The sequence below is a fragment of the Podarcis erhardii genome (genome assembly GCF_964252035.2).
Source record: "Podarcis erhardii genome assembly, chromosome: 7".
NCBI lineage: Eukaryota > Metazoa > Chordata > Lepidosauria > Squamata > Lacertidae > Podarcis > Podarcis erhardii.
This window is the reverse complement of record NC_138511.1, coordinates 42,112,998-42,124,154: the sequence shown is the minus strand read 5'-3', so window position 1 is coordinate 42,124,154 and position 11,157 is coordinate 42,112,998. Positions and strand designations below refer to the sequence as shown.

The 11,157-nt window shown below is 45.7% G+C and overlaps 1 long non-coding RNA gene across 1 annotated transcript; it reads right to left on the bottom strand.

Moving 5' to 3' along the window:
• Positions 1-3,257: 3,257 nt before the first annotated feature.
• On the bottom strand, positions 3,258-7,666 carry LOC309347593. Its single transcript, XR_014158990.1, has 3 exons — positions 7,603-7,666; positions 7,381-7,486; positions 3,258-3,321 (listed from the first exon to the last, which is right to left on the bottom strand). It is a non-coding gene; the product is annotated as an uncharacterized lncRNA (long non-coding RNA).
• Between the last annotated feature and the right edge of the window lie 3,491 nt (positions 7,667-11,157).

The following is an 11,157-nucleotide window of genomic DNA, read 5'->3' as shown; positions in this document are numbered from 1 at the left end:
ACAAAAGCAGGACAACAACAACAACCCAGCAGGAAAGGTGATGATTGCCCTTTTGGAAAGGTCTGCACCTCCATGGTAAAGCATTGCTTGGCATACAGATGGACCAATGCTCTGACTCAGTATAGGAAGACTGACCTCCCTATGTTTCTTGAGGAAAGGCGTAGCTGAGCGCTAGAGAGGACACCTGCCTTGCATCCAGAAAGTCCACTTTTCCTTCCTTGGTATATCCAGGTAGGGTGTAATAAGACCCCTTGCCTGAAACCCTGCAGAACTGCCGGCCGCCTATGTTGACAGATCTGAGCTAGATGACTCGCATTCTGTGTTTCCATGTGTGTCCCTTCTGAAACAAAGCATGTGTATTTGTTTGCTTGATTCCTTCTTTATACTTTTATTTTATTATTAAAATTTGTATACAGCCCTTCATCCAAAGATCCTCAGGCAGTTCACATCGTAAAAATGCAGAACAAAGCCACGTAGCACATAATAAAAGCGAAAACAAAGAAAACCAATAACCCCGTTTCCACAAACAAAGGACGTAACCAGCCAAAGGCCTGGTTGAAGAATAAAGCTTTTTCCTGGCACTTAAAGATGTGTAATGAAGATGCCAGGTGAACCTCCCTGGGGAGAGCATTCCACAAATGGGGAGCCACTGCAGAAAAGGCCACCCTCCGGATCTCTCATGGAGGGGGCACATGAAGAAAGGCCTCAGATGATAAATGCAGAAACTGGGTTGGTTCTTATGGGGAGAGGCAGTCCTTGAGTATAGTGGTCCTGAGCCGTTTAAGGCTTTATAGGTCCAAACCAGCACTTGGAATTGGACCCAGAAGCTAATTGGCAGCCAGTGCAGTCAGGACAGGATCTGTGTAATAGGCTCAGACCATCTTGCCCCAGTGAGCAACTTTCAATCCCGGTGCCTTGATCTATTTCCATGAAAGTGACATTGTTGGATTGGGTATTTAACTGCCAAGTGTTGTGCAAACATGCACACAAACACATAATTTGCATTATATGCTGTACCACAGAGTTTGCATGATTGACTGCTATATATTAAATTCCTTGGGGGGGGGGGGAGCTTGTAAAAAGTCCAAGCTCAAGTATGGGCCAAAAGTATATTATGCATTTAAAAGCAAACAAGCAAAACTGCTGCATGTAGCACTTCACCTATGCACACCCACACACCCCTGGTCTGTTTCCCCTCAATGTGAAATTGAAGACCACAAGAGAGTCATGAACTCCATTTTCAAAAGGAACAGTTTGCAAAGTGTGCACAAATTTAAGGCTTGTGGTTGTAGAAATGCAGGTCAGAGAAGCGGAAGTGGAGGTGGAGGCAATTCTGTTAATTATGCCCACAATCTACAAGAAAAAGCCACATCATAATTTAAAGGCATGAAGTGGCCTTTCTGTTGCTTGCTGCCTTTTTCACTGATATAGTGATGCTATGAGAATGGGAAAAAATAGTCAACTTGTCATATTACTAGCTTCACACAATCTCACCAAGAATCAGTCTGGGTTCAGGCCTGACCATGAATCTGAATCACCTTCTCCCTTTATTGGAAGAAAGACAGGGAGAGTTCTTCCTCAATCTCTCAGCAGCTTTTGATACCATGGACCATGGCATCTGTCTGCGCCAACTTAATGAGATGGGTATGGTAAGCACAGTTTGACAGCAGTTCCCACCTTATCTTGAAGGTGGGTTTCAGAACTTCCTCCCATCAAGGCAGATCTAGACTATGGAAGGGAGCGGGTGGTGCTGAGTTCTAAACCACTGAGCCTCTCGGGCCTGCTGATCAGAAGCTCGGTGGTTCAAATCCATGCTCCGGTGGTGAGCTCTTATGGCTCGGTCCTAGCTTCTGCCAACCTAGCAGTTTGAAAGCATATCAATGTGAGTAGATAAATAGGTACTACTGTGGCAGGAAGGTAAACAGTGTTTCTGTGCTCTCTGGTACTCGTCATGGTGTCTCATTGTGCCAGTAGTGGTTTAGTCATGCTGGCCACATGACCTGGAAAGCTGTCTGTGGACAAACGCCAGCTCCCTTGGCCTGAAACGAGATGAGCGCCATACCCCATAGTCGCCTTTGACTGGATTTAACTGTCCAGGGGTCCTTTCCTTTCCTTTTACTTACCATGGAAGTAATGAAGCTTAATCTTCAGCACCCCTAACCCCAGAGGGGCCTCAGAAACTACCTAAGTCCACATTTTTGCTTTTAAAAAAATGAATTTAGTAGACCCAATTTGAGTCACATGGCTCAAATTTATTAATTTTTGTTATATATCTGTCAGGGAACTGACATCAGAGCGAGAGGTGGAGGCAAGGCTCCAAAACGATGCAGGAGAGGGGACCAACAGGGGGGAAGGAATTCAGCGTAACACCAGTAGAGAAGAGAAGGAGATGGAGGATTTGGAGACAGGGCTCCAAGACCCTTCACCAGAGACTAGTGGGGAGAGCGCTGACACGCCTCTGCCTTCCCCTTACTTGCGCAGACGAGTTCCGCGCAGGGAAAGTAGGAGGAGACTTGGCGTCAAACAGCTCTTATGCTGGAAGAGGTTCAAGAAACGCCCACTGACGGATTCTGCAAGTGACTGACCGGCCACGGAGTGTGGGCTGTCAGCCAAGGCATGGTGAACCAGGCAATCTAACTGAAATTGAAGGCAACTTACGCACAAGTAACCCCTTACAACCATTACAATATCTTTCAACAATCCCAAAGTTTGAGAGGCAGTAGCCCAGATGTTGTAAAGGTTGTTGTAAACAACTCAGTTGAAGAGGCTAACAGTAGTTACACAGACTTCGTTCCTGGTTGCAAAAGAGCCCCCATAACAGTTCCAGCTTCAAGGTCCTCAAAATGTAGGCCCACTGCTGCCTCCCATTAAATATTTGACAGGCCATTGCCTGTTGCCTTTCCGCTCCTGCAGAAGATCTTCCTTTTTCAGCAAGCCTTTTGAGCAGAGTTCTTTCTCAGTCCGTGGCTGTATTATAATTGTTTTTAGATGGTTGTAGAAGTTCCAGTTGTTTTATCTCATGTTCGTTTTATCTCTTGTCAGAGTGTTGGACCAAGACTGGGATGAGAAACAGATTCTCTGTTGGACTCCAGTTCCCATCAGCATCAGCCAGCATAGCCAGTGACCAGAGATGGTGGGAACAGGAGCATAGCAATGTCTTGAGGACCACAGGTCTCCCATTTCTTAACTAGGTCATGGGAAACAAGATTTTATTTTATTTTATGGCATTTTAGGCCAGTGTCTCTGAGCCTAACTTACCTCACAGTGTTGTTTTGGGGATAAAAAGTGGAGGGGGATAACCATATACCCCACTGCCTTGAGCTGTTGGAGGAAAGTTGAAATATAAATGCAATAATAAATAAAATAAAATGTGAATGTTTACATTTTAATATTTTAGTATACTGTAATTGAACTGTCCCTTCTTTTGTTCTTCTTCCAGCATATTTCACTGATAATATTTTAAAATAAAAACAGGCCAAAACAACAACAACCACCCTCTACTTTGTTTAGGTGTGTGATTAAAATTGTATGTTTGCAGCCATAAAGAAAACAAAAGAATAAAACCTTTTATCTTATTTTTTTTTTGGGGGGGGGAGAAAATATGTTGAATAATAAGACTCCTGCTGCAAGCAAACAGGAAAGCCTGAGGTAATATGTGTGACATTAATACTGTTTTCGATGCCACAATTGGTTTGGGCTTGTTGGAGGCCCCTGGAGCACCACTGAATCACAGTTCGTGGAATTGGTTTCTGTTTTTACAGACAGAGGATTTAGACAGGATGCAGCGATGAGGCTGAATCCACCGTCTCTTGATCCCTGCTCATTATAGCTGAAGGGACTGACTGGATGGGCCAATGCCTCATTATGAAGATCTCCTGCCTGAATCCAGAGTTTTCAAAAAATGACCATCCACTCTCTAATATTTCATCCCTGGGCAACATGATCAAGAGGGTGCTGGCCTGGCAGCTGCAGGTATACCTGGAAAATACAGATTGTTGTTGTTGTTGTTTAGTCGTTTAATCATGTCCGACTCTTCGTGACCCCATGGACCAGAGCACACCAGGCACTCCTGTTTTCCACTGCCTCCCGCACTTTGGTCAAACTCATGCTTTTAAGCTTCGAGAACACTATCCAACAATCTTGTCCTCTGTCATCCCCTTCTCCTGGTGCCCTCCATCTTTCCCAACATCAGGTTCTTTTCCAGGGAGTCTTCTCTTCTCATGAGGTGGCCAAAGTATTGGAGTCTCAGCTTCACGATCTGTTCTTCCAGTGAGCACTCAGGGCTGATTTCCTTCAGAATGGATAGGTTTGATCTTCTTGCAGCCCATGGGACTCTCAAGAGTCTCCTCCAGCACCATAATTCAAAAGCATCAATTCTTCGGCGATCAGCCTTCTATATGGTCCAGCTCTCACTTCCATGCATCAGTACTGGAAGTGAGAGCTGGACCATAAAGAAGGCTGATCGCTGAAAAAACAGATTACCGGTATCTAGATCCATTCCAGTCTGGTTTCAGGCCCTGTTTGGGCACTTAAACAGCCTTAGTCACCCTTTATCAGGAGAGAAACTGGGAGACTGTGACCTTGTTGGTTCTCCTTGACCTCTTAGAGGCTTTTGACACAGTTGACCATTGTGTTCTTCTGGAGTGACAGCAAGGAGGTGGGAGGATTACCCTTGGGAGCTGTCATCCAGCGATTTGGAGGACGGTGTCTTTATGCTGATGACACACAAGCGCTTTCTCTCTCTCCCCACTGTCGCAATCAGGAGAGGCTGTGAAGGTGCTGCACAGGTGGCCTGGAAGTAGTGATGGACTGGATGAAGGCCAATAAACTGACGCTGAGTCATGTTAAGAAAAAATGGGTGGGTGGTTCCCAGGTCTGAGAATTGGGTGTGTGATCTGATCTGGGAGGGGCAGCCCTTCCTCTGAAGGAGCAGGTTCATAGACTTTAAAGCTTCCCACCTCAGAGATTTAATGAATTTCTACTCACTCAGATTTTGCTATGGGTTATAGAGGGTTCCATCATTTGGGGGGGAAGTGTCTGCCCAAATATGCAGGTTAACTTCAAAGGCAAAACCATTGCCAGCTTTATAGCAAAAGGAGCTCCTTAGAGCAATGCTGGGCTGCATCATGGCTGTGAAGATGTCACTTCTACCAAAATTTCTCCCAATCTAAGGTATTGCTTTTCAGCTGAAGTGATTAGTACCTTTTATTAAGGATTCCATGAGCCTTTCTTGGGTTCAGCTTGAAACACTCCCTCCTATAAAAAAGGTAAAGGTACCCCTGCCCGTACGGGCCAGTCTTGCCAGACTCTAGGGTTGTACGCTCATCTCACTCTATAGGCCGGGGGCCAGCGCTGTCCGCAGACACTTCCGAGTCACGTGGACAGCGTGACAAAGCTGCATCTGGCGAGCCAGCGCAGCACATGGAAACGCCGTTTACCTTCCCGCTAGTAAGCGGTCCCTATTTATCTACTTGCACCCGGGGATGCTTTCGAACTGCTAGGTTGGCAGGCGCTGGGACCGAGCAACGGGAGCGCACCCCACCGCGGGGATTCAAACCGCCGATCATCGGCAAGTCCTAGGCACTGAGGCTTTAACCCACAGCGCCACCCGCGTCCCTCTACTCCCTCCTATACCCACAATTAAATTCCTCCCATTTCTAAATCCCTCATAGACAATGATTCACAAGATTTCCAACTCCTTCCTGTACGTGACTCTCTACAAATTTGGAAAAAAATGGCCATCAGGAAGGAACGTTCCCTCTTTGCTCCATTCCCGGATCATAAAGAGTTTTGTCATCCTGATAAACAGAAGCAGTTCCAGGGATGGGAGAACTAGGGGAGGGGTTACTCTGACTTTGCAACTTTTTTTATAGAGGCATTCAAAGCACTTGCTCTAAACTATATTGCAAGGTTTAAAGGTGAATTGGCTTCAAATTGCGCAAATAAAAGCAATGGCTGCCCAGGTTGCATGCAGAGGTGATCTGGTATGCAGTCTTTTTAAAAAAATAAAATAAAATAAATTTTATTAGTATTTTCAACACAACATGAAAAATATCGAAAAATAACAATACACAACACACAAAAACCAACATTCGAAAACTAAAGAAAGCAACAACTAAAAAAACAAAAAAAAACCCCACAAATCCATATCTTACAAGTTAATACTATAAACACTAAAACAGCAACAAGACATTGACTTCCACCAATCCCACAGCACCTCCTTTATCTCTCATTGTGTCTTCCTGTTTTCCTGTTTTCGTTATCATCTCTATCCTAACATCTGGATATAAATCCCTCTTTCTTATCCTTTCACTTCACAAGGTTATTCCAGACTCAGCCATATTTCTGTCCTCGAACCTTGACTTTTGAGGTATTCGTTTAGGCACTCCCATTCTTTTTTTACTTCACTTTTTAACCAAATTGACAGACATAATAAGACAAAAACCAAAACTGGTATGCAGTCTTTGACATCGAACGAACATTTTTGCAATCAATCTAGTCCTTCCTTGAAAGGGGTGGTTTCTCTTATTTGCCACTGGTTACAGGATGGGGGACAGAAGTCGTCTGAAACTGGCAGGGGTGGGGGACTTAAACATTGGATTTGATGATGAGGTATGGAAAAAGATCTGGTCTCATCCTCCATTGAAAACAGTCTTTGCTATTAGAATTCAGGAAGCATCCTTAAAGGTGCTCCTGTGCTGGCACTGGGCTCTGGTTCTGCTTTCAAATATGCTAAGCATGGCTTCCCCACAGTTTTGGAGGGTGTGCAGAAGTCATGGCACCTTTTCTACATGTGGTTGGAATGTGCTTTAATTCACAGGTTTCATTCAGAGTGGGCTGGTGCTTAGTGTGGGGTCAGGATTTAATTTTGTTAGCACATTATTTTTCCTGTTTTCCTGTTCATGTTTTTGTGTTTTGTTACTATATTTGTTGTTATATAGCCTGTTGAATTATAAGGGGTTTGTTTAACTTTACCAAATATTTCTTAATGAGATGCTCTCATTAACTTATTGTCTAATTTTTGGTATATTTTCATTCAATGATGCATTTTCTTTTTCATGTTGTTAGCTGCCTTGAGCCTAGGTTACTATGGAAAGGCAGCATACAAATAAATGATGATGGTGAGGATGTTTTCCTGGGTGTTCACCTTGGCCTCTGATATAACCACTCAAAAAAACCACCCTCTTTGACCTGCAGTGGCATTGCTAGCCTCTGAAAGTGAAGACAACCCTTTTCTGCATCACAAAGACTTCCTCTCCTTGAAGACACATCTAGAGATAGCTGCTCATTGGAAAACCTCCCAAGGACCTTCTAAAGAGGGGTGGTGGTGGTGGACTTCAGTATGGGACCACCTTGCTCTCTCTGAGCAGCCTTACTTACCATCATAGGGTGGTAAAAGGAGCTGTCAAACAGGTCTGACATGATTGCGTTCCCCTTTACTAGTTACGTCAACAAATCTCTCACTCCACCACATCCTCATTCCTCTCTGTTCAGGGGGAATTTGAAACTGTGAATATGTAATATAAAACGCCTGGTTCCTGGTCATGAAGTCAACGTCTTTGTTCCTTTTTGTGCTTTCATCTTTGTGCTGACACAACTTACCTGCCATTCTTAATCTGAAGCATTCCTTTGTCCATTGAATTGTTAAAATGTAATAATGGTATCTGACACACACACACAAAAAGGTTTGTAGCCTGGGAGGACTCCTGGATTTCAGCTTGTCAATGAAGTGTCTTCTCTGCTTACGTCCAGTTTAGGCTGGTTCACCAGCTACAACTGTTCCTGGATCAGGATATTAAGTTCAGTTGTCCATGCTCTGGTGGCCTCCCACCTGGACTACTGTAATGAGCTGTCCTTGAAAACAGTCCAGAGCCTGCAGCTACTGCAGAATGTGGCTGCCAGGTGAGTAAGTGGCGCTACCATATGAGAGTATGTGTCGTTGGTCCTGAAAGCACTGCAAGGGTTGCCAGCAATCTACTAAGCCCAATGCAAGCGTATAGTACTAGCATATACAGTGGTACCTCGAGTTATATACGCTTCAGGTTACATACGCTTCAGGTTACATACGCTTCAGGTTACAGACTCCACTAACCCAGAAATAGTACCTCAGGTTAAGAACTTTGCTTCAGGATGAGAACAGAAATCACATGGCAGTGGCGGCGCAGCGGCAACAGGAGGCCCCATTAGCTAAAGTGGTACCTCAGGTTAAGAACAGTTTCAGCTTAAGAACGGACCTCCAGAACGAATTAAGTTCTTAACCCAAGGTACCACTGTATAACCTTTAATGGCCAGGTACCCAAGTACCTCAAAGACTGCTTGCCCCAATATCAACCATCTCGGATCCAACAATCAGCAGGTGAGGCCTTGTTGGTGATGTCACCATGATGAGCTTTTCAGTGGTGGTTCCCTGTTTGTAATGCCTTCCCTGTTGACAGAGCCAGCCCACCCATAAGGCAGAGTGAAGCAGCTGCCTCAGGCAGCAGAAGCACAAGAGGTGGTGCCATTAGCTCTGCTGCAGACGCAATCCAGGTCAGGGAGGTGGTGGCGGCGGTAATGGCAGAGCAGCACAGTGTTCCACTGCCCAGCTTTGCTGCCAGGCAGGCAGGGAGATTTGGCAAAGGTAAGGAGAAGCCCTTGCTGAACTCTCCCCTCCCCCCCCCCCGCGTACGCCCATTGCTGTGGTGAGGCTTTGCAATAGCTTCTCCTTAAGGAAAAGCCATTGCAAAGCCTCACTGCCGGGGTGGGGGGAGACTCTGCAGAGTTTGCCCCCCAACCCTACACCCAGTGGCAAGTCTTTGCAAGGGCTTTTCCCTGAGGGGAAGCTCTTGCAGAGCCTCATGCCCCCACCTGGCAGTGGGACGTTTTGCCTCAGGCTCCGAAATGTCTCAGGCAGCCGCTGCCTGGTAAATTGCACCCATCTTTGTAATTATTAACTTTCAGAGGAATTTGAAAACCTTCTTTTCCCAGGCACTTGGTGACTGAAGGATACTGTTCCTGGCAACCCTGAGCTCGCTGGATGAAATAACGTTTTTTAACTCTGTTTTCACAATGTTTCCAACTGTACTGTTTTGAGAAGTTTTCATTGCAATTGTTTTGGAATGCTTTAACTGTTTGCAGGATGCTTTTAAACATTACTATTGCTTATTAATTACATTTATATCCTGCCGTTCCTCCTAAAGGAGCCTGTGGTAGCATTTTATTTTATTTTTTAAAGTGAGTGTTTGCTGCCCTGGGCTCCTTTGGGAGAAAGGGTGGAATAATAATAATAATAATAATAATAATAATAATAATAATAATTTGTAAGCCAAGGACTTACTGTGCCATTTCCGAGGCGTAAAGGCAATTTTACCCTGAAACACCCAAATGCCATTGCACTCAAAAATGTTTTCCAAGAAGGGGTGATTTATGGATGTACACAGGACCAGCCCAAGATGTTTTGCCACCTGGGGCGAATCATAAAAGCAAGCAGCCCTTTCATGTCTCATTCCACCAAAAAAAAGCATGACTTTGTCCCATACCTAGCTATAAAGGTAAAGGTAAAAGGACCCCTGACCATTAGGTCCAGTCATGGCCGACTCTGGGGTTGCAGCACTCATCTCGCTTTATTGGCCGAGGGAGCCGGCGTACAGCTTCCGGGTCATGTGGCCAGCATGACTAAGCCGCTTCTGGCGAACCAGAGCAGCGCACGGAAACGCCGTTTACCTTCCCGCCGGAGCGGTCCCTATTTATCTACTTGCACTTTGACGTGCTTTCGAACTGCTAGGTTGGCAGGAGCAGGGACCAAGCAACGGGAGCTCACTCCGTCGCGGGGATTCGAACCGCCAACCTTCTGATCGGCAAGTCCTAGGCTCTGTGGTTTAACCCACAGTGCCACCCACGTCCCTCCATGGCACATTAGACTTGAGTAAATATGGTAGGGTTTATATTTAGGGGACGGTGCATCAGAATGCGGTGTTTTGCAAGAAACAACAGGTTAGGTACAGGCTAGATATGGGTTGCTGGTAACTGATTGCAGGGTAAATGAGAGTGTGTATACAGCCTGATCGGCAAGTCCTAGGCCCTGTGGTTTAACCCAGAGCGCCACCAGCATCCTAGCACAATAAACCTTCAAAATTCAGTGCAACAATCGGAAATAACCCCTGTATCCCAATCAACCACAACTTGGGCATTATGCCTGCATTATAAAGTCCACAAGTATGTCACTTATGAGCCTTCACTGAAGCTGTTTGCAGGATGCAGGGCTAGGCTGGGTGTGAGAGGAGCTGTGAGGCCTACACTCAGCCACTGGGCCAGCTACAGCACCCTCCCCAGCCTCCTCTGAGCCTCCATGCTGCCCACCCAACTTTCATTGGCTACGGCAGCCACCACTGCTGTCAGCCAGAGCAAGGCACACGTTGCTTCCATCTTGGGTCACACTCAGCAACACTGTGCAAAGAGCAGCCACATCTTATACCTGCTTCGTCTGAAGGGAGTCCCACTGAGTTCAGTCAGGGATAGTCCACTCGAAGTAAATAATGGGGCATTTTTACTAGTGAGGAAGGAAGCAAAGAAGAAGAGGATAGAGGAAGGGGGAAAAGAAAGGGATATAGGAAAAGAGAAAGAAAGAAAAGGGAGGAAAGAGAAAAGAAAGACAAAAAAGGGAAAAGGGAAAAGAGGAATAGAGGGGAATAGAAGAGGGAAAAGAGGGAGGGAGGGATCGAGAAAAGAAAGGAGGAGGAAGGAAGGAGAAGAAGAAAGAGAAGAAAGAAAAATCTAGCTGGCAAAAAAGTACCTATTTCCAAGCATTGTGGGGAAAGTGAGGCTTCCTTCCACTCTGCACCACCATATGCTAGGGGTTTTTGTGAGGGAGGGAGGCTAATCTGTTTTTCACCCACTGAAGTTCTATGGCCAAACAGGATCACAGTTTATAGACCGTGAAATGTTAAAGTTGGCCCTAAAGACTGCTGCTGGGTGGGGGCAGGTGAGCAAACTCACCCAGGAGGGATCCTTATAAAAAGAGTGGTGAGGACTAGACGGCTCCCCCTCTCTCACTGTCCATGAAAGTGGCCTGTTATCATGCTGCACTTTTAAACTCGGAAAGTTTATGGCCTGCCGGGCAAATTAAGGACCAGACAGGAGTATGCCAGCATACATGGAAGCCTGGCCAGGAAGAACCTT